Source organism: Epinephelus fuscoguttatus, linkage group LG20 (assembly GCF_011397635.1).
Source record: "Epinephelus fuscoguttatus linkage group LG20, E.fuscoguttatus.final_Chr_v1".
In the NCBI taxonomy this organism is placed as follows: domain Eukaryota; kingdom Metazoa; phylum Chordata; class Actinopteri; order Perciformes; family Serranidae; genus Epinephelus; species Epinephelus fuscoguttatus.
Window position 1 is genome coordinate 11952272 of NC_064771.1, and position 24027 is coordinate 11976298.

The 24027-nt window shown below is 42.0% G+C and overlaps 1 long non-coding RNA gene across 1 annotated transcript; it reads left to right on the forward strand.

Annotated features, from left to right (window-relative positions):
- Positions 1–741: 741 nt before the first annotated feature.
- On the forward strand, positions 742–23634 carry LOC125880746 (uncharacterized). The gene is made up of 3 exons (XR_007448145.1): positions 742–839; positions 937–1005; positions 23503–23634. It is a non-coding gene; the product is annotated as an uncharacterized LOC125880746 (long non-coding RNA).
- The last annotated feature ends 393 nt before the right edge of the window (positions 23635–24027 follow it).

Genomic DNA, 24027 nt, shown 5'->3' on the forward strand with positions numbered 1-24027 from the left:
CACGCTCCTTCTGCCAAAAGCACTTAAGCACACTGAATCCATCTGCAGCCCCAACAGCCAATGGGAATTCATTCCTGCCAGCACGAGACAGCTGCATCTTTTCCAAAGTGCGTTGTCTGAGGAGAACTTGACAGGCTGACAGACGAACAGCAACGGTAACGTTAGCTAACAGCAGGTAAGTTATGAAGCTGTTGATGGTGGGAGTTCGCTTGAATTTCCTCAAACATTGGTGGTGTCTTTGACATGTCTAGTCTTCTTAAAATAACGTTAATCTTGATTGTTTGATGATTTTGTGTTTACTGTAGCATATGGCCCGCGGCATTGTGTACTGTATGTTGAAGCTAGCTAACGTTAGCTAACACGCTTGCTAGCTTGTTAGTAACGTCAACGTTAGCTTACCAGCTAGCCTTTGTAACAGCCTGATATGGCAGCCAATATACCAGCCAAGGTGTTAGCTAGCCGTTATAGACGCAGAGTAGTAAGCCTTGCTGGTTTAATTTAGTCAGAGATAGTTAGCCAGTTACTCTATGTGAAGGCTTTACATGAGATTAACGTTAACTAATTTATATGTTGATAGAGGATTGAAAGCTTTAGACTAGCTAACATTACCTAATGTTATTTTCATTAGCTAGCTTGTTCACTCATGTCTGTATGCACGGTCTATTATATAGTGAATAGAGAATGCTTCAGATAATTACAGGAATAGTTTCACAGTTGGTATTTATATTTGTCATTAAGAGAGAACAATGCAGTGGGGAGCAGAGCAGTGGAGAGAACTAAGGAGACTGAATGAGTAGAGCAGTGGAAAGGATGCAGTGTCAGGCCTCTGTTTTTAAGAGGTAAATGACATTTATTTCATGATGAGAATTGCAGTACATATGAAAAATGTATTTGGTAGCCTAACTATTATTTCTCATTGTCATTTGTCTTTTACAGAGAGAAGAGAAATGTGGAGATGTATGAAGCGGAGCCATCAGTGTCATCAGTGTGATTCTCCTTAATCAAGTAGGATTGTTTGTTGTTTCCATGTACCCTGGGGGAGTGTTTTAGCTTAGTACCTTTTGGGCGTGTGTTCACTGTATTCATGAGTTGAATGCTGGTGTAGCCACCTGAGAGAAGTTGTGTCGACTCATCCATTTACTGTAGTGACAATGTAATAATAGTTAATAAAATAAGGGAGCCATAATCAATAGATCTTGGTAATCTTTAGTGTAGCTTTCATGGTAATGCATTAAATCAACTGAGGAGACTGAATGCAGAGTAGAGCAGTGGAGAGTTAATTTGAACAAAGAATATCCTACATTATTGTGTAATGCAAGAAAGCATCATTTGTTTATATCTTTAATGATTATCTTAATTTTCCGAACGTGGGGATGCGGGTGGGGTCCGTGTCTGCTGTCTGTAGCCCATCCACCCATATCCAAGGGTTCCACTAGTAAAATCTGGCCATTTCCACCACTGATTGTAGCATTACAAAAGGAATGTTCTATATACAAACATTATAGTAAGACTGTTAAGACACTATAGTCATACTATGCATTTACTACAACATCATCATAGTATTATGAAAGGAGTTTTTGTAGTGCGCTCAAAAAACAACTACAGAAACACTGTCTAACATACTATTGTAATATTATTTAAAGTAATATAGGAATCCTGCCGAAACACAAAAAACTGGCTAAACCCAATACTCTACATCTGATTGGCTTACCCTGACATTCTTACCCTAACCCTAACTAATCTCCCTCCTCTTGCTGAACCCTGGGGGGAGGGACTGGAGCCTATCCCAGCTGACATTGGGCAAGAGGCGGGGTACACCCTGGACAGGTCACCAGACTATCACAGAGCTAACACACAGAGACAGACATTCACACTCACATTCACACCTGTGGGCAATTTTAGAGCCACCAATTAACTTGCATGTCTTTGGACTGAGGGAGGAAGCCGGAGTACCCGGAGAAAACCCACACTGACACAGGGAGAACATGCAAACGCCACACAAAAGGGCTATCACACCCCAGCGTTCGAACCCCCCCACCCTGGATGCGAACCAGGAACCCTCACTGTGCTCTTGCCATAGTAATGCTATAAATGAACTAGAACATCATTGTAGAATTAATCCAAAAAACAACTACAGAAACACTATATATTATACTACAGTAATACTATTCAAAATAATATACTTTAAAGATCTAAATGCACAGAATTGCTATTTAAATATTATAGGGCTACTTTAGATAATAAAATGCCATTACAGAAAAAACTATAGTAATACCTGGTTAAAAATGCCTTAGAACACTACAAACTTTCTTTAGGACATGTATGAATTCTGAATGTACTCTATAATAATGCTGTAGTTCATTTTCAGGGAGGCAATCACTTGCATATTCTGCATTCTCTGCAGAGTTAAGCTAACTTGATCCTGATGGGTGAAGTAGAAATGCTGAGAAACATTTTTCACCATAACACCTCTCTGGGGTGTCTGGACGTGCACGTGTGCTGACCGCAGCAGCTCCCCCACTTAGTTTTATTACACGGGGTTGTAATGTTCTTCCTTGCGTTGTTCTACTGGCTTTTTTTCTTCTCTCTATAGTTGCACATAATACTGCCAAAGACTAATTGGCGTAGTTACATATTCTCCAACTGTATCTGGTTCAGTGTGTGTGTGTGTGTGTGTGTGTGTGAGTGTGTGTGTGTGTGTGTGCATGTAAGTGAAAACCAGACACAAACCAGCCAAGAGAGAGACGGGTTACTTGGCAGAATGTCAGGTTCGTGCCCCCGCTAACCACAAGTAGCCGAGATATATCGGCAGTTCCTGTGCATTATGGGATACCGTGCTGGCAATAAACAGACACGGAGGAAATCTGAAATGAGGTGGCTGAGACATTGTCTGAGTTGTCCTCTTCACGATGCAGAGGTCTGCTGCATGAATCGCCAGCTCAAAAATCAAACATATAATCTGTATCATACATATATATCTTACTGTCCACAGCTGAAAAACAGGAACACACACTGAGGTCCTGCATGGAAAAGCTGGACTGTCTTTTGATTGATATTGTCTCTGAGGTTAAGCGCACTTTAATGAGAAGTCCTCCTCTCCTCCTTTCTTTCTTCTTTTAATCTCCTTTTTGTCTGGCGTTCTGGCTCATTGGCCCAGGAAACATGGCCTGAATCAGAGAGGTAAGTTGATGATGATGATGAGCTCTATTCATTCTGCAAGCGTTGACATATTTGCTGCCATAACCATCAATAACTCACTTCCTTATGTCTGTGAGTGTGTGTGTCTGTGCATGCATGAGAGTAAGAGTGTGTCCCTCCAGTTGAGCATCTCTCCACAGCCCCAGCCAATAGGGCGGTGTAGGAATGAGTCTTAAAACCCAAAAAATTAGTTCGCATTTTAGCACGAGGAGTTTCAAAGTCAATGGGTTTTTTGAATGGGTTATTGGTTACATACCTGACATAAGAGCTGTGGTTAAGACAAGCTTAAAAGACTTTCAGTTTTTGTTATGTGACATAAAATTCGCTAGTAAGTATAGCAGAGTGAGCTAGTAAAAAAAAATGGTTGTTCAAAAGTGGCAAAATGAGACTACAGAATGTCATCACGCCAAACACGGCTTTTCAGTCTTGTCGTGGTGGCAACATTGAGTCATGTAATGTTTGTTTATAGCCTAAGGTTAGCTTTTTACTTTTGGTGATTGCATTTACACTCCAAAATCATAAAAGTAGTGTTCATTTTAGTGTTGCAGGGTATACTGGTGCCAACGGTAGACCGTGGTACTTAAACTCCACGGTACATATGATACCATAATGTTGGAGTACTGTAGTGCTACGGAACCTCACAGCACCACTACTGTGGGATAAGTTCAAAGTCCAATTGCAAGAGGGTGAGTGTCCATGTGCCGTCCAATAACGGCGCGCGCCGGCCACCTGACACTCAATTTGCTGCTGCAGTGGTTTGTTTTCCAGTGACATTTCAGGTATTAGCTGAGCTTTTGAGTATCTTTAAGCAGTTAAAGTTATTATTTATTTATTTTTACTTGTAGGTTAGATTTGTAAATATATACTACAGTGATTTGTTTCCACAGAGCTCTACGGTACGAGCATTTTACTCACATTTGCGACTAAAAATAGTTTTGTGTGAGCAAAAGAAATCATTCAGGAGCACGCTGTGCAAGTACAGATTTCAACCAGCAGCAGAAACGAAAGGCAAATCCTGCCGGTTGTGGGTTTAACGGGGGTCACAGACAGGAAATACGGTGGCAATAGTGCTCCGCAGCGCAAGATAACAGCTTACCGGTGACCGAAAAGCCCGGCTCTAGGTCCAATAATTAACTCCTTGTTGGTGTCATGACTGCCCAGAAGTACCTGAACACCCGAGCCATACACACAGGTATGTGGCGTGTCAGGGGAGAAACGAACTGTTCACATTTCTCTCGTTGTGGTAGGTAACGGTCCACAAATCTCACCGCACTGAAGGGACTGTTTTTAACTTATCAGAGGAGGGTGGCTGGTTGATTTTTATTTTATTTATTTATTTTATTTCAAACCCCCCCTATGTTAATCACTTATTGATGCTGTTTTTGAAGTCAAGTCAATAACTGATTTATTCCATTGAAATACCATTGATGTATTATAGAAAAGTGATTTATCTTTTTATAAATGACAAAAGGCACATCTGCGTCATTTTTGCTGTGGTATTGTGATACTACTCAGAACCGTGATACTTTCACTGGTATTGTACCGTGGGTCCCAATTTTGGTACCATGTCAACACTAGTTCATTTTTAAAGGTTATCTTGCGGAACAAAAAGTACTACAAACTTTTGTTCGCCAATTTATTTTCTGCAGAACTCCAAAATCCAATTGAAAAAATCCCTTTGGCATTCTGATGGGTCTTCTGCGTTAGCCAACAAAAAAACATCAGCCCTACAGTACTCTACACACTGTGTATAAACTAGCTGAGTGTATGCATGTGCAGTAGATCTTAGCTTCTTGCACAGGAAGTTGCTTTGCTTATTTTCTCTCCAGAATACTTAGATTAGGGATGTAAGTTAACTGTTAATGGTTAACTGCTGAGAATATTTTTGACCAGTTATGCACGTCGGTCTATAGGTTAATTTTGCAACTCCTCAGTTAACTGCACAGCGCACAACCTGGATTGGGTGGGAGCTAGCTTGCGGCGCTGCTCATTTAGCGATGACTACTGGTAACCTACCCAAGTGCGCTGCTGTGGAAATATTGTGCCCACCAGTCGGTATCCCCTCAGATCAGCTCAGTGAGTAAACAACTCAATTTTTGGCCACAAACCTCCTTTAGCATTGTTAACTACTGTAAGCTCTGTTAGCACCATAAGCAATGTCAGCACAGCTACTGGTGCTAACATAACCAACAATACTAAAGAGGTTTGGCAGCTCAAAGTAAAGCCACTAACTCACTGGGGCTACCTGGGGGGGGGGGCAGAGGGTGGCCATCATGTTGCCGCAGCACCGCCTTTCTGATGGCAAGGTTGCGTAACCAGCTGCAATCACAAAATGAGTGGTGCCGTTAGCTAGCTCCTACCTGACCTGGGTGGTGTGCAGTACAGCTGCCAAAGCAAGCTAACCAGTGGAGACTGAAGGGTGGGCAGTGGCACAGTATTTCCATATTAAAAAGCGACTCGCCAGCTTTCTGTCAGCAAAGCCAACAGAAAATAAAAAACACATTTACACCACAAAATATTAAAATTTCACCACCTCTAAATGGAAAGTGCTTTGAAATGCAGTGCGTACGTTTTTTTTCCTTGATGGGTGTAGGGCTGTCCAAACCAAAATTAGTCGAAACGGACATCCCTAACTTAGACGTAGTGTGACTGAGAGGCTGCTACATGTGGGATAAAGTCGGAAAATTACATGACATGCTGCTGTGTCAGTTTTTATCCAAGTGATCTTTCAGTGCTTAGATTAGCATGGGTGGCCACAGCAGGAAAGTAACTCATTACTAGCTATAGGCAAATAAATTATTAATATAAACAGCCAAAGAAAATAAAACATCATTGCAAGATTTAGCTCATCTTTTTAACATCACTGTGTGGTCAGGGTGGACACTGACTGATCAACTGACTTATGATTTAATAAATTGCTTATATCATCCCAATATATCAGTTCAGCTTCACCGTTTCATTTATATTTCTGTGTCACTTCCTGGGATCTTGAAAACATTAGCACTGAATCTTCACCCCCGCTGCTCCCATCCTCATGTTCCTCCATGCTCTTTGATTTGGTTCTGGCTCCGATATCAATAAGCTTGATTTGGAAAGGAATAACTGAGGTCTTCCTGTGAACTTGAACTGGATCCACTGATACTGTTTGGATAGGTGCACAGTAGGCCTTGAGAGACACACAATGTAGCTGTAACCATCAACTTTTTATTGCATGCTTACTGGGCCACCGCTGTACTTTGGCTCTGTCCTCAAGAAGAATTATTTGGGGGAAAGAAATTGCGGATTGAAAGATGAATTTATATAAACATTTCTCAGAGGCAGAGCTGCACTGAGAGGAGAAATAAGTTCATTTGTTAAAGCATAAGGGTCGGAGCCAAATGTTTGGTAGAGTTAGCTAATACAAAGAAATTCCAAACTTCGAAAATAAGAATAAAACTGTAGCACTTGACTTTCAATTCATTACAGTGGTATTAATGATGAATGCTATATATTATTATTAAAAGCCTTTATACATGGTATTGTTGCTAGTTTACTGTTGCACAGGCAGCTAAGCTAACAGGCTAACATAAATAAACTACATGCTGCATGTTCAGTACCAACTTACAATATACAACCCAATGTTTCTTTAATTAAGTTTCATTCTGGCATTACATAATCAGACAGCAGTTCTTAGCAACCATTCATACAGTCCATCTATTTTCATCTGCTTATTCAGTAGGGCTGGGTTGAAAAAATCGATCGAATTGATTTTCCTTTAAATGGCACAATATCGATTCATTAATTAAAAAATCGATCTTTTACTGTAACTATTTTCCTCCGTGGACGTGTTAAACAGCCGATAGCAGACTGCAGCAGCCTGCAGTACTATCAACCCAGGTAGTCTCGCAAGATCAGCATTTAGCACCTGAGGTCATGGCGAGAGATCTCACGAGACAGCCGGACACTGAATGAAGACAGAGCAGCAAACAATGGTGGGAGCACATCCACTGAAGGCATGGGTCTACGGTGCGAGTATTTTCACTCGCATTTTCCCCTAAAAATACAACACTAATAATGTACGAATGTTTATTAAATGCACATTAGTTTCACAGAAAAGATTAAGAAATACCACTAAGCATCAGCACACTGCTAACTGTAGCCTCAGTTTGTGCCTCATACAGATCTGCTGGTAAAGTTAACTTAGCGTTAGCAAGTGTGATAAAAGATGGCAGAGAGGCGACGATGTGCAAATAAACCAAAGATTTATTAATTCTCTGTAGCAGTAAACACATGGGCCGATAACAAATGTGTTAACTAACTAAGCTAAAGCTTTACAAGCTATTCAGGGCTGCCAACAATAACATTAACATGACAAACAGCAAGGCTAACGTTACAGCTAACAAGCTAACGTACTGACGCTCCTCAGACACTCACACTCACTCACACACACACACACACACACACACACACACACACACACACATACCGGACAGCCTCTCAGTCCTTTGCCGCTAACGGTAGCTCATGTACAACACAGAAACTTTTACAAAGGGTCATAATGTGCTTCTAGTGACTGTCAAATCACTAGCGAACGTTGTTTACACAGACACGGAGAGCAGCGTGCCTAGCCTGGTTCCAGACCATAGACCCCACCCACTCAACTGAGTAGGCTTGCATTACTGGTCTGGCATATGTCACTGACTGTCAAATCACTAGCGAACGTTGTTTACACAGACACGGAGAGCAGTGTGCCTAGCCTGGTTCCAGACCATAGACCCCACCCACTCAACTGAGTAGGCTTGCATTACTGGTCTGGCATATGTCACTGAATTTGGGATTTATCTCGTCCAAACGATGGACGGACCAATGAACGCCGGGGGTCTAGTGATTAGCCAATCAGCGCCACGCTGATGTCAAGCTGTACGCCGGTGGGTAACTGGTGAGGATAGCAACAATGGCGACCGCTACAGATCCTACAGACCACATTAACGATGCTATCGAGGTATTTCGCCAGTACTAATGGAGGACCAAATTAAGGAAGCTGCTAAACTGGATTTCACGGCAATGCAGCTGGGTGTGCACGACGACAGAGACATTTTAAACGGGCAATGCTCGCTGGGTGAGTCGTTGATCTCTACTGATTGGTTAGGGAAAAAATCAAATTCCCTCCCCCTTGTAAATCGCCTTCAGTGGAAGCCATGTCAGACTGAAGGTTCTGGGAGCTTCAGTCTGACACTCAGGCTACAGCGTGCCTGCTCTCATGGGACAAAGATCCTCTGAGGAGAAAGAGGGTTCACTCTGCTCTGCCGCCAGGAACAAACTGGGAGGCAAAGATCCTTTGCTGCAGGGTTCACCTACGTATATTGTTTCTCTTCTGATACAGTCAATGTGTGCATCACAACCACTGTAGCGTATTGCACAAAAGCTTTATACGACGGTTACAGGCAGCAAACTTGTGGATGTCTTTTGTTTACATTTTTTGTAGCCACTTCATTTAAATTGTCTGCCTTGTGATTAGATTTAATTTAAAATATTTATTTTGTAAGTGTTGGTCAGGTAATGTTAAATAAAAGTACATGATAACCAATGTAACTGCTTTGGGGTCAGTTCTTAAAGGGATAGTTTGGGTTTTTGGACATGAAGTTGTGTGAAATGCTGACCATCTGTAGCTCTGATGTGATGGTGTCACCACTGTCAACGAGCCTCCTGCTCTGAGAAATGGCCCATAGCTTACCGGAGAAAAAGTAGTTCTTAAGATATAAGGGGGACACGTAACCAAAAGGTTTAAAGCTACAAAAAAGTATGCATGTGTTTTGTTAGACTATTTCAATAATTTTAAAACATCCCTGCATTACGTCGGACCTTGCTATCAATTGGGACTATTTTCTGGCCAGTATCACTCCGCCGTGCAGGCCCGCAAGACAGCACGCCAATAGAAATCAATAAGACAGTTCATCACCACGCCGTGCAGGTGCGCAGGATAGCAATGGCTAACGAAAACTTCATCGGCTGTTTCCAACAGAGAACCAGTAGGCTATTATTAGTGAGGAAGAAGATGTACTAGCCCTATATATACCTATTACTACAGCGCGAACACCGGCTCAGGCTCACGACACACCCTCGTCAGCTGCTGTAGGTAAACAGAGGAATACCAAAATGGTGCGAACTTGTGATTTCCCCAGCTGTGGGAATAAAAACATCGCTGGCTCCCAATTCCATCAGTTTCCTGTTACAGATGTAACCTGTAGGCAACTTGGGCTTGTGTCAACTGGGATGAACCTCGCTACCAAGCCGGCGAGGGTGAAGCAACTGCGCGTATGTCAGGCTCACTTCAGCTGCCCACAGATCCCGACGGACAGAGTAAACGCAATTTTCGCACTGCTGTGCCCAAAGAGAGATATATTACCTAATACCAGTCTATATAACGATGTCTGTAGCTGATTGTCTGTAAAACAAAATGGTTGATTGAACTAATAGCCTGTTGTGTTGTGGAGAGTAGCTACATTATACACGGCCTCGTTTTACCGGAGGCATTTAGTTTATTATATTAGGCGAACTGCTAAATCCGTGACATGAGTAATCAATCACATAGAAATGTGAATTCATATGTGATTACGACCAGTCTCTGCTTTGTTCTGGTGGTGGGTTAGCCAAAGTTGCCTACGGGTTACATCTGTAACAGGAAACCGATGGAATTGGGAGCCGGCGATGTTTTTGTTCCCACAGCTGGGGAAATCACAAGTTTGCAGAAAAAGTTTGGGTGTGTCGTGAGCCTGAGCCGGTGTTCGCGCAGTAGTAGTAGGTATATATAGGGCTAGTACATCTTCTTCCTCACTAATAATAGCCTACTGGTTCTCTGTTTGAAACAGCCGATGAAGTTTCCGTTAGCCGTTGCTATCCTGCGCACCTGCACGGCGTGGTGATTAACTGTCTCATTGATTTCTGTTGGCGTGCTGTCTTGCGGGCCTGCACGGCGGAGTGATACTGGCCAAAAAATAGTCCCAATTGATAGCAAGGTCTGACATAATGCGGGGATGTTTTAAAATTATTGAAATAGTAACAAATTACATGCATACTTTTTTGTAGCTTAAAACCTTTTGGTTACGTGTCCCCCTTATATCTTAAGAACTACTTCTTCTCCAGTAAGCTACGGGCCATTTCTCAGAGCAGGAGGCTCGTTGACACTAGTGACACCGTCACATCAGAGCTACAGATGGTCAGCATTTCACACAACTTAAATATACTTTGTTAGTTCTCAGAAAATATCTTAATATCCAAGCAAATTCTGTATCATAATTGAAATACACTTGACTGAATCGATTTTGAACTGAATTGAATCGAATCGAATCGTCAATCGGATCGAACTGAGTCCTTGAAAATCGAATCGAATTGATCTGGAAGATCTGAATCGATACCCAGCCCTATTATTCAGGGCCAGGTCACATTGGCAGCAGGCTAAGCAAGGTATTCCAGACATCCCTCTTCCCAGCAACACTTTCCAACTTTCCCTGGGGGAAACCAGAAGCGTTCACAGGCCAGATGAAATATATAATCTCTCCAGCATGTTCTAGGTCTAGCCCGGGACCGGTTGGACATGCTTGAAAAACCTGTAACAGGAGGTACCTGGGGGCATCCTGATCTGACCCAAACCTCCTCAACTAGCCTCTTTTAACGAGAGGGAGCAGCCGCTCTACTCCAACTGCCCTCTGGATGTCTGACCCCCTTGCCTTATCTCTAAGGCTGAGCCAGGCCACCCTACAGAGGAAACTCATTTCAGCCGATCATATCCATAATCTCATTCTTTCGGCAATGAGGTTCAGAAGTGGATCGACTGATAAATTAAAGAGCTTTGGTTTCTGACTCAAGTCCATCTTTAACACAATGGTCTGGTACGACATGCAGAGCAGTGCTGACGCCGCACCAAACTGCTATCTCATGCTCCATTTTATTCATAAATAAGACCCTAAGATACTTAAACGTCTTCATCTGGAGGAAGCAACTTACTACCAACTTAAAAGGAGCAATCACCCCTCTCAATCCAAAGCCGTCAAAATTCAGCACTTGGGCAGTAACTTGCGGCATCAGACACTGAGGATAAAAAGCTGTCCTTTAACATCGGCATGATACGCGGCTGGTCGTCTGGTCGTCACAGTTTATTGGCGCTCGGCGGTGTCGGGGAATTGCAGCGGGACAAGAACAAAAGTTAAGGCACCAAAAGTCCGAGTAGGGTGGGCAGGAGGGGTGGTGGATGGGTCCAACAAACACTGACTTTCATCCAGCGGAGCGGTGTTTGTGTCCCGTAAGATTCTAAAGCCAAACCCTGTTCTTCGTTCCTATACCTAACCACGTGCTTTTGTTTCCTTAACCCAACTACATGCTTTACGAAAAAAAAAGTCAATTTGCGGTGTTGTACTTAAGTAGTGCTTTTTTTTTTTTAAAAGGATTTAAAAGGCGTCCCAGAATGTCAGCAACCAACAAGGGTACCTTTCACATTGTATCTGGACATGGAAAGTCCATGACCAAATGTGACGTATATGTGAAGAGGTCGGAGTGAAAATGTATTGGAGCAATCCACCATTTTCCAACATTCATATTGTCCTGTCTATAGAACCTCTCAACCACTGATTGCAGATGTTTAAGTCAAATACTTTTCAGCTTTCAGGATTTGTAAAAAATGTTACATATAATCCTTACAAAGTGTGGTACAAAAAACAGAAGAAACTGGTAAATAGTGCCTGCATAGTCTCGTGTATAGTATGAGGACACTGCAATGGTCCCAATGCAATGCCAAAAGTTGTACATTACATCAAACTGTGCACTCGTGCCTTTTACTGACTGCACAGCACTTATTTTTATGCGCATATATACTACAGCACATTATACTTACCCGTATTAATACGGTTCAGTCATAGTGTTATTTGCTAGCTGGTGCATTGGCCTGCAATGCTGAATTGGCTATGTATGTTTAAAATCTTAAGGGTGCATGAGTTACTTTGACAGGCACCTCCTTACTGACAAGAGCATCTATGAGATCATTTGCATCACTAAGCTGTGAAAACATATTTCGCTTGATCCTAAGACTTGATCCTTAATTCTGTCTTTCAGTAGGAAACTGTTTGAAGTGCTGATCAACAACAGATGTTGCTCTGTCCATTTTGTCAACCTTCATTTATTGAGCGTAGAGATGCTCGAGGTCAGAGTATGTCACTTTCACTTTCCCCACAAAGATTTTTCCAGTGTGGACTCAAACTAGCAACTCTCCAGCCACAGTCTTGACTCTGTGCCCATTAGGCCACAGCTCATGTTCAAACTCTTTGTTCTCTCCAGGATGTTCCTGCTCCGAGCTGCTAGTTGGGTCACTCAGCCAAAAGTCTAAGCCACTGTGACAGTTACTGGCAACAGAGAGCAGAAGCCCTGCGTGAGTTATGGAAGATCACCACATGTGTGATCCCACCGAGCTTGAGTTATGCTCCCACTGCCTCTTGTTGTCTTTTGATCACAATTTATCGCCGTGTGTTTTGTGTCGACCCTGCCTTCTGACATACTGAGCATAATACTGAGGGTGAGATAATGTGAAGATATTTGATGCTGTCTCTTAGATATTGCTACATATCCTTTTCTGCTGATTGGTTGATGTTAGGCAGGGTGGAAGTGTTTGTCCTTTATTTCATGCAAAATTATGGGAGCTTATCAGAGTTATTCTGGCTGATACAGATTGGTATTGATTTCGTAAATTATTTGACCTTTTGGTAAACCTTGCCAATAAACAACATTCATCATCATAGCTGGACAACCACAGACACAGTAGCTCTGACAGGTTTTATATTCTCTATAGCAGTGTACATGGGCCTCAAGTACTGGAGTGGTGTCTTTATTTATTACAGAAGTGTAGGATCTGCTCTACCGCACTGCAAATGTTAGCATGCCAGGCTAACTAGCTTACCTACTGCAGTAACCTAGTGTTACTCTCCAAAGGCAGCCTGTTGTTAGCCAACTGCTGGATATTATTATGTGGGGGTTACAGATTATGTTTCAAAAAAAACTTTTTGGGGACTGGAACATCTCCTGTGTTTGAGTCAAGGTACAAATAAATCAGAGTTTAGCAGCTCCAAAAAACCTTGTGTGATAAATTTGGCAGCATCTTTAACCTCAGTCTTTTAGTATTATATTTTGTACACTATGCCAGTGGTTTCTAACTGTTGGGTCGCTGTCACAAAGTGGGTCGTGGGTCCATTCTGAATGGAATATGTCAAGTTTGTAAAAAACACGTACAGAGTAAGTGAATGACAGACAACTACTTAACAGAGACTGCAAACTAGCTTGGCGACATGGCCAAACACAAGAACATTGCTGGATATATTAAACTGTGTGGACCCTGAACTAATGACTAAGGAGAAGTCTGGACCCACGTGACTGGACTAGTTGGAAACCACTGTGCTGTGCCATTGTCTTCATATCAAAACCCATTTTACTAGCTTGTGTTAAAAAAAGATGGTAACATTCAATCAATCATGGGGTTTTAGCATTAGCAATAGCTTACAGCAGCTAGGTACAGCTGATAACATTAGCTAGAGACAGTTGTCTCCTCACCTGACAAAATACTTGTTAGCTAACAACCATTTCCATAGTTAACATATATAGCCTCATCTCCACTCTATGGTATGGCTCGAAATTACACAACTCAGGTTGCTCTTTGGTTTTCCATTAGCAAAAGTCATGGATAATATCTGAGATTTGATACTTTATTTAGTACCAACTCAGTCGAGGCTCCAAGTGAGCTGAGCCAATAGCTTGTTTGCAATGACAATGACATTTTGCCCAGTGTGGACATGATAATTCTAACAAACTACCTCATCCTCCAGACTTTCTAATGCTACTAATATTACATGGTGAGCCCATACATGCTTATAACAGTATAATTGTAAGTGGATTGTGCAAATGTGTGTGGTTGGGTCCATAACTGAAATCAGTGCCATCTTATTTTTGGCCAGGTGATTAAATGTGCTTAGAACTGTCTTTTATATTTCAACTCTGTACATGGAGGTACTGCTGACAGGCTAACATGACTAGGTATGTTAGCTAACTTCAGCTAGCCTTCTATTTTCTACCTGCTAGGTCAACCATTCCCATAGGTCTGGTAAAAATCTGGGTCGTGGCAAAAACATGGAGATGTTGTTGCAGCACATTGAAATTGCATCTGACTCGTGGCATGTATAACACAAATGTTTAACGTTGCTTTAACGTGGCCCTTGTTTTTTTTTTCCAATTTAATTAATTGGAACAGCCGTAAACAGCGCAAATCATAAGTATTTACATAGTTGTGGTAGTCTTTGCCTACAGTTATTTTATTCATTCAACCCAGATGTCAAAAAATGGCAGCCTGCAAAGCCATGCTGTGGTCAACTGACAAAGTGCAGACATTCCTCTGTTTGTTTGTTGATTAAAAGGATGTAGCTAGAGCTGGATGGAGCAGGACTTAACAAAATTAGCATCAAAAGCACCTTGAAACAAATATGTATAGCGACTTAAAGTGACTGTTCGTTTCTCAAGATCTTAGTTCACTAGTGCCCATGTTCCTCTAAGATGATAACCTCAGTTTCCACACAAGGGGTGGTGCTCTTGTCCTCTTGTCCTTTGGCCACAGGTTCCCCAGATGTTGTAGCTATGAACAGAGGGAAAAACAGTCAGGGTAGCTCTGATGAGTCACCAGCCTAATGGACCATGGTATGAAACCTGATATGGGCTGCGTCTGCCTTGAGAGGGCAGTTTAGTGAAAACAGTGTCATTACTACAACCTGAGGCCTCCCAGGCCAGGACCTCATGCGGTGAACCGTATGCCAAGGAACGAAAGAGAGGAGAGGGAGAGGACAGGCTGAACATGATACAATCGGGGATGGAGGGAGTCCAGTTTCAGACGGCGAGAGCAGGGAGGAAGGAGAGGGAACGGGCCAAATTCTTTGTTTTATCTGGAGCGAATAAGATACTTGCATCATAGCAGCCCTCCAAGAATAATGTCAGAACCTGATGACTCAAAGAGAAAATAGAGAGTTGATGAAAATAAAGCTTAGCCTGTCTCGCTTGGTTAGCACTCAATGTCGGGAGCAGAGTGCGAAAGTGGCTTTTGGACAACATATATGTTTGTATCTCATTATCTTATTTGTAGTTTGTTTAAAATTCTTATTGCTACAAATTCAAGTATGCTACCAAAATAACGGATGCGCAGACAGTGAGAAATACTCTCTCTTACCTAATACAGCCAGTGACACAGCATATCCCAGGTGACCTACTGTCAGCTGTCACTCAGCATTTTACATTTGACCTCAGTTCAGAAAAGAACTAAATTGATCGTACAAAACCTACCTGTGTGTGTGTGTGTGTGTGTGTGTGTGTGTGCGTGCCTGCACACAAGGATTTTGCTTTTCACTGCATATTTGTTGAAATACTGCTAATGTTATTCGAAGTCCACGAGACAAACTGGGGGGAAAAAACTCAACCTTTGCTGCCTTTTCAGCCATCAGCACTTACTCTAGTACCTCGTCAGCTGAAAATTAGTTTTTCTATTTCAGCCTACATTGGCTCCAGCAAAAAAGTTGTCTCTGGACCGTTTGCAGGAAATGCATGGAGGGAAATAACCATTCATGTTGAATAAACTTACAGATATCTTGTATTATGATGCTTTTCCATCAGTGGCAATTCCCAATTCCAGTTCTTTCCTGCTTATAAGGTGGCATTGCAAAATGCCGCTACATCTGCAACCCAGATTTCAGTAAGTAGGTTTATCAGACCAGAGCTGGTTAATTCCATTTAGCTGCTTCAGTTTCAGTGTCCTGGTATTGTTCACGCTGGCTCACTGCCATGGCTTACTGTAACCACTGAATAGAGCAGAGCCATTTACAATGTTATTAGTAACACTTGTGCTTGTCCTGCTTTGACAAGTCAAAGTGTCTGCTGTGAAAAAGGCAGATGAATTGCAGCCATGACTTGGGATATTAGTTAAATCTGTGTTTTGCAAGTCAAAATCTCTGCCGTGAGAAACTTTCATTGTGCAACTGTCCACTGCCAGTTTGTGTAGTACAGGTTTGATACAGTCCAAGTGGTGACTGGTGGATTTTAACTGTATGTTGGCTGATCCTATTGAGTGGATTAAATTCTGTATTGAGGTAGTTATGAGCCTAATCAAAATGTTGCTATCCAATATTGTGAGCATTGTTATCCACTAGAAATTTGATCTACTATGAGGAAAAAATACAGTAGCAAATATTTCCCACAGAGATATGAATGTTACAAGCAACTAAGGGTGCTCTCACACCCTCCCTGTTTGGTTCAGTTCAATCGAACTCAAGTTCATTTGCCCCCTAGGTGCAGTTTGTTTGGGCAGGTGTAAACACAGCAATCGCACTTGGGTGCGCACCAAAACAACCAGACCGAGACCTTCTTGAAAAGGTGGTCTCAGTCCGGTTACAAACGAACTCTGGAGCAGTTTGTTTGTGGTGAGGACGTGTTCCAACCTCGATCTGAACCAACTGCAGTCGCTTTACGGATTGTTTGGGTTAAACATGAGTGTGTTACAGTCCCTGAGGATTACTGATGTGCACCTTCTCCTGTACTGCCTTAAAGGGCCAGTGTGTAATATTTGGCATGGTTTATTATCAAATCTGAATCTGAATCTGAATATTCTACCCATTAATATGTAAGTGTATAATTGCTATAAAATAAAATTTGTTTGGTTTTCGTAGCCTTATAATTATGCTTATATATATATATATGTATATATATATAGCAAGGGCCTTGCTTTAGAGAGGTCGCCATCTTGCGCCGCCATGTATGTACGGCAGACCGAGCGGACAATCCAGCCAGCCAGAGAACGTGTTTTTCGCGTGTATAAATAAACCAATGAGGACAGCGGAAGGAAGGAAGACGGAGGAGGAAACAGCAGAGAGTGTTAGTAGTTCGTCGATAGAGAGTAGTCAAAAGTTTTTTTAGTTATAAAGTTTGTGAATGGACCACACTTGCCACGTAACAGGAGAGAATGAACCCAAACCGTCATCTGCGAGGAAAAGAAGACGCAGCTTCACTCCATGTGATGCACTCTCTGCGGCGCTTTTCCTCCTGATGATATATCTCCCATGGTGGTAGCACCGAATCACATTCTGTGCAGCAAAATGGGAGCAGAGGATTCAGCCTCTCTTCTCGCCCGCTCAGCATCTAAGTTCCTCATCTGTATGCTCCGGCTCAAACAGGTATGGCTCTGGATCTGTGTCCGCCACAAGAAACTCTTCAAAATCGCGTTCAAAGTCGTCCATTGCAGCTACTATAGTCCGGAGACATTGCTAGGCTAAATAAACAGCTGAGCTCTGTTTACAGGCTACGCTGTCAGTCAGTGTGCGGGCTGCAGATTGGTGGAGCAGAGAGGGGAGGGGGTGCCCGCTAGGTATTGTAAACGAGTATGTGATATGGAGTGTGTGTGTTAAGCTAGAAGAGTCAGAGTTTGGGACGGAGTCTTTTACCCCCTGGAGTGTTACCGGAGTTTTTGGAGTGCTCAAATAAACAGGCCTTTTTCCCGAACGCTACTCTGGTCTCCTGCTCGTGAGTGATTCATTACAATATCGTAACATGGTTTAGATTTCTAAATAAACATTCACCTCATCGCTAGATAGACCTACTCCTGAAAAACTCTTGTCTGCGCAAGGCTTTTTGTCCCTACGAGGCCACCGTTATTTACCCGACGGGAGAGGTGAGCGAGTGAGCCCTGCAATCTAGAATTTGACCACTGATGTCACTGTTTTCAATGGTTTTCAACCCATTTTACACACTGGCCCTTTGATATGCACATTCGGTGCATCCAGTGCATCAAAACATTGTTTCCTAGTTGGAGCCGCGTCTTGCTTTCAAACTGTATGGTTTGCCTAAAATGAACAATGCAAGCAATATAGTGCATGATGTTCAGTGCTAAAATCAACCTGTGTAGTTGTCCCTCCATTGTGACATTAGAAAGTGTCGCGTTCATCTTTCAAGTGTACTCTTATCCATATTTTTCCAGCATGGAAATTCTGACAAATCAAGAGTAGCTTTCTGGGGCAAGGTATTTTATCTGGTCCACTTGTAAATTCTGCCGTGAGAACACAAACCAACTTTTGGCAGTTATGCAACTTTGTAACAAAATTAGTCTGATTTGGACCAAAGCAGGCGAACTCTAGATCTGAAAGCCCCCTAAATCTCTTACTGTGAAATGCAATCATTAGTGAATGCAAAGTGTTGACATTTAAAGGGACAGTTCAACCCCAAATCAAAAATACATATTTTTCCACTTACCTTTAGTGCTTTTCTATCAATCTAGATTGTTTCGGTGTGATTTTCTGAATGTTTGAGATGTTGGCTGAAGATATGTCTGCCTTACCTTCTCTCCAGTATAATGGAACTAGATGGACAAAATACATTTAAAAATCGTAACAGCAATGTCTCTTTCCAGGAATCATAAGCCAGTTACTCAAAATAATCCACAGACCTCAATATGAGCAGTTCCAAGTAGGAACTTTTTTCTTTCTACCAAACTGCATATGCAAACAGTATCACCGTGCAGACAGAAGCATGCATCTAGTCACTGACAAAGATCATGGTTGTACCAGTCAGTGTTCGACATAAGCAATGGCCTGATGGCCCAAGGCCAATCAAAAAGTATTTCAGGCAAGTTGACTGGCAGGTCACAGGCCAGTGACGCTCTAAGGCTTTTTTTGTCAGGGGAACAACTCCAGCGGATTTTTATCCCTCTTTTCTCGAGCCTTCAGTAGATTTATTGGGCTTTTTGGCCAAAGGTGCCCTCACCTTTGCCCGTGCAGTGAAACGCCGGAGGATGGGGAAAAGTGACGGTGCGCTTGTGTGTCTCCGCCAACGCGGCCACTGCACACCACTGCCAGGTAGCCTATATTTCTCCCCAACGTGCATTCGCTGACCAATAAACTAGATGAACTTCAGCTACTGATGGTGAAAAACGGAGACTTTTCTACATCTGCAGTTTTGTGCTTCACAGAGACGTGGCTGTGTGGATCAATACCGGACTCTGCGCTGCAGAACATTAGTGGCATCCTCATTTGTATTTCCAATTTATATATTAGGGTTTACATTTGTTTGCTTTAGTTTAGATTGATTGCAGTCCAGATTTTCTAATATGGTTTCAATCCATTTTGAGTTGTCTCTTGAGGAGAGGAACCTTGAGAGCAGATACTGTCCTGTCATGGCATAAGAGTAGGTCACTCTGCTTTTGCAAATCAAAGAGGTGGAGGTGTCCGCTGTCCTGTAGGGGTGCTCTACAGCAGTGGTTCCCAACTGGTGGGTCGCAGTCCAAAAGTGGGTCATGAGTCCATTCTGAATGGGAATGAATGAAAAGTGACTTGCAAACATGTCGACTTTGTAAAAACACAATTTATATTGGAGTATAGTGAATATCTGGCACAGCTTTTAATTTGAAGTGCTGTTTCCTGCTGTAGAGTGAGTGACTTACGGACAGCTACTCGACAGAGAGAAAAACAATAGCTCAACAACATGGCCAAAGGCATATTTAACGCTGCATATATTAAACTGTGTGGACCTTGAATTTCAAGACTTTGGAAAAATATACTATTATATACGGTATGTACAAAGAAAACTGCAAGAAAATCAGCAGCCAAGAAGGTGAATGGTGATGAGTGAATCAGCTCAGCTGTCACGATTGCAAACGGCTGGGTGCTGAGCATCACTCTCTTGAGACACAGTCACGATTGTGTGGCCTATCAAAGGCTATTGCCATCCACATGTGCAATATTCCCTTGCAAGTTCATCCTCTTGGCATTGGAAATTATGCAACAACAGTATTTAGAGATGGAAAAATGTCAAAATAAGGGAATATTAAGAGACATGGGAAAAAAAGAAAGGAACTCTTTGTTTTATCTATTTATTATATAATGGTGGACCCAACTTTCAGCATTCACACCCAGTAGCGCTCAGTACTTGTAGCACGTGGAGTATGCAGCATGAATTCAGACAAATTAAACCCCTTACCACTTTTCCAACTTTTCCTACTACTTCTGCTTCCTACGTATTTAAGTCAGCATTGCAGTGTAGCATAAGCTTTTCAGCAACCCTTAAAATAAAAAAAAACCTTCAAATATTCCACATCCTTTATACATAGTTCTTATTCAACATTTAAAGTCAACATTGCAGTGTAGTGTTAGCTTTTCAAGAACTTTGAAATATTCCACAGTATTTGTATCATTCAACTTTTTAATAACACTTATACTAATTAAGCCCATTCCCACCTTTTCCCACCTATCTATTCCCAATTATTCACCTTCTTTTTAAACATTTAAGCCAGCATTGCAATGTGGCATCTGCCTTTCAAAAACCTTATAGTATTCCACAGTATTGGTATCATTCAGTGTAGTGTCAGCTATTCAACATGCAGCATTCACACCTGCATTCTGTATTTGACATATTGCCATTGTATGTTGGAGGAAGAGTAGTAACCAGCTACTGTTGTCTGTTCACATTGCTCAGTAGCTTTATTTGGACTATTTGAGCGAACAAAATGGCATCTCTAGTGCCTGACACATACATGTCCACATACTGTGTATAGACCTCATTAAAAAAAAAAAAAAAGAAAAGAAAGAAAGCCAATGTCTTGTTCATGTTGGTGAATCTGTGGCCACTGTGCCCTGCTCTCCCTCGACTGTTTTCCCTCAGCCCCCCTCCTTACTCAGAGGTAAACTCTGATTTATAACTGGTACTAACTTTGGAATAGAGCCTGCAGTGGAAACAAATTTTGGGCGTCTGCCTTTTCACCCTGAAGGTCACGAGCAGTACCATGTCATCGCAGCACTCCCCCCAGTCACTGACACAAAAGGCTCTGCTTCATGTCCCCAGTATGCCACTGCATTAAGATTGAGACAGTGCGGGAATGTGTGTGTGTGTGTGTGGGTGTGGGTGTGTCACCCCTGACTTAAGGACACACACAAAAGTACACGTGCTGGGTGTTGGGTAATGGAAATGGAGACTGTTGCACCATCACTTTCTGCTTATGTAGTCTTGAAGATGGCAGACAATAGGAGATTTATAATGTGTGTAAAAGTTTGAAACAAAAGGAAGAACAGGTCTGTAGAAAACCACTGCTAACCTCTTAAAATGACAGAACTAATTTCATAAGTATGTGAAGGATGTTTTACATTGAATGGATATTTTACATTGGTTCAGGAATGTGTCAGGAAAATTTGAACAATTGAATCAAGAGATACCCAGGCAACTCGCCACGTGGTGTAAATATCAGGCAAAGTTGGCCTGGTAGTAGCACAGCTGACTGCAGGATACTTAATCCAGGCACAAAGGGAGTTGAAATGTGTGGAAGCAAGAAAAAGTGTAGCCACATGATAGTGAGGAAATTGAATTTATACAGTCTGATTATGATTATTTTAAACTTAAAGGGACAGTTCACCCCAATATCAAAAATGCACATTTTTCCTCTTGCCTGTCGTGCTACTTGTGTATCTAGATTGTTTTGGTGTGAGCTGGCGAGTTTTGGAGATATCGGCTGTAGGGATGTCTGCCTTCTCTCCAGTATAATGGAATTAGATGGCTCTCAGCTTGTGGTGCTCAAAGCATAAAAAAAAATACATTTGAAAAACTCAGCAGCAATGTCTCTTTCTAGAAATCATGACTTGGTTACTCATCATAATCCACAGACCTTCATGTGAGCAGTTTCTTAAGATTTATGTTCTTTCTACATATGCCAAATGTATCACTGCGCAGAAGGAAGTATGCATCTACTCATGGACGATCCATGGCTGAGTTGTAACGTTAGCTAGCTCAGTGGTGCTAGGTGGACGAGCAGTAAATGCACGATTCCTTCTGTAGGATGATATGGTTAATAAGTGTAGAAAGAAAATAGTTCCTACATGAGTAACTGGGTCATTATTTCTGGAAAGACACATTGCTATTGATAATATATTTTTTTAACACATTCTCCTAACTCAAAATACTGATGTTTAGTCAGTCGCACTACATGTCCAACTGTGATGGTCTAGGTATTCTGCCAGCTTCAGTTTTGAACGCTCAAGGACAAGGTGTCACTTTATGCTTGTTACATACATTTTTTTTTTTTTCCAAAATAAACTTCTGTTTACACAGGAAATGTATAGTTTCCACTTGTTATACACTCTCCTTTCAAAATAAACTCAGGAAGTAAATAAAAAAGACCTTCGTTTTTGGCTTTACTTCCTTAGGTTTTTAAGTATGTGGTTGGGTTTAGGCAACAAAAGCATGTGAACAGGTATGGAAAAAGTTTACTTACTTCTTAACATTATGTTACGTAACATGGCATACATCACTAACATAGTATGCTACACATTCTAGCACACAATGTTGTTATTAAAAAAACTAAACTGACTTTTGGTTTCACATTGAAAACATACATCAGGTTCTCGGGTGAAAGTCCATGCTTTGCTTGACCCACCCACCCCATGCAGACTTTATCCGTCTGTATACTACATCAGTTGCTTGGTGCATGAAAAAATGGTGCCAACCAGTTTGTCTCATACCTCCACTAAAAGGCTGCTTAGGTGTGTTGGTATCTGATGCCAAGGGCCACTGACCAAACATCAGTATTTGACGAGCTGGGAATGAGACTGCGTTTATTTTCTGGGGGGCTGGGCACCACAAGCCGAGCACCAACTAGCTCCATTATTTTCCAGAGAAGGTAGATATCTTTACGTCCAATACCTCCAACACTCAGCAACTCACACTAAAATAATCTAGATTAATAAGTAGCACTACAGGTAGGAGGAAAACTACTGTATGTGCTTTTTATTTTGGGATGAACTGCCCCTTTAAAACTTTGTTTTCATACCATACCATACCATACCATACTGTACCATACCATATCAGTGGCCATTTTCATGTCACTCATGAAACATTCTTTGTATCCAAACAGAATGACAACAGACATGGTGTTTCTCAAGGTGGATGTTTTATTAGGCTTATTTGTCAGCCACACAGGAATCAGTTTAACTCTAAAATACTGTCAAAGTGTCACTCTATTTCAACCATTCTCAGTTCCAATCAGCTAATGACCTGATGAGAATAACAAGACTCATGATACAATATAGTTTTGTTCAACCATGTAAGATTCAAAAGAGCTTTGTCTCCTGCAGTAATGCATAAGCGACCACACAGCAAACCAAGTGGAAAACTTACAATGGCTACAACAAAGTGTGGTCAGCAGAGGGGGAGTCAGTGGTCGGAGCAAATGCACCTGAGGCGATGAGTAAATGCTAATGTTCTCACTTCTGATGTCATGGGCAGGGGGCACAGCAGCTGCTGAAAAGTCCGACCACCTCTTCCTGTCCTGGCATCTGAAGGACACCCGAGGGAGCAAGACGTCAGCGCCACCACAGCCGTCCGCCGCCGCCACCTTCATCAACACTAACATCATCATCATCTGTGGAAGGTAAAGGCCATATATCTTTCATCCATCCATTTTTACCTACTTAGGATGAGTGATTTGGTACCTGTCTCTCTTTACCTGTTTTCCTGACCCTTGTTTCCATTCCTTGACTCTCTCCCATGTTCCATACCAAGCATGAATACACTCCTTCGCACCACATGTCATTTAAAGTGTTCCTTTTCCTCGGTTTATTTTTAATTCTGCAGAACTGCTGTGTCAAAGGCTGAGTTGGCTGTTGCCTTGTCTCATATTTTATTACTAAAACCTGTTAAAGTCGCAGCAGATGGCATGTCTGGTGTCCAAATGCAGAGTGCAGGGAGTTTGAGTCCAATGCTAAAGATGCTAAACTCATTTCACAAATCAGACCTGAAACAGCCAAAAGC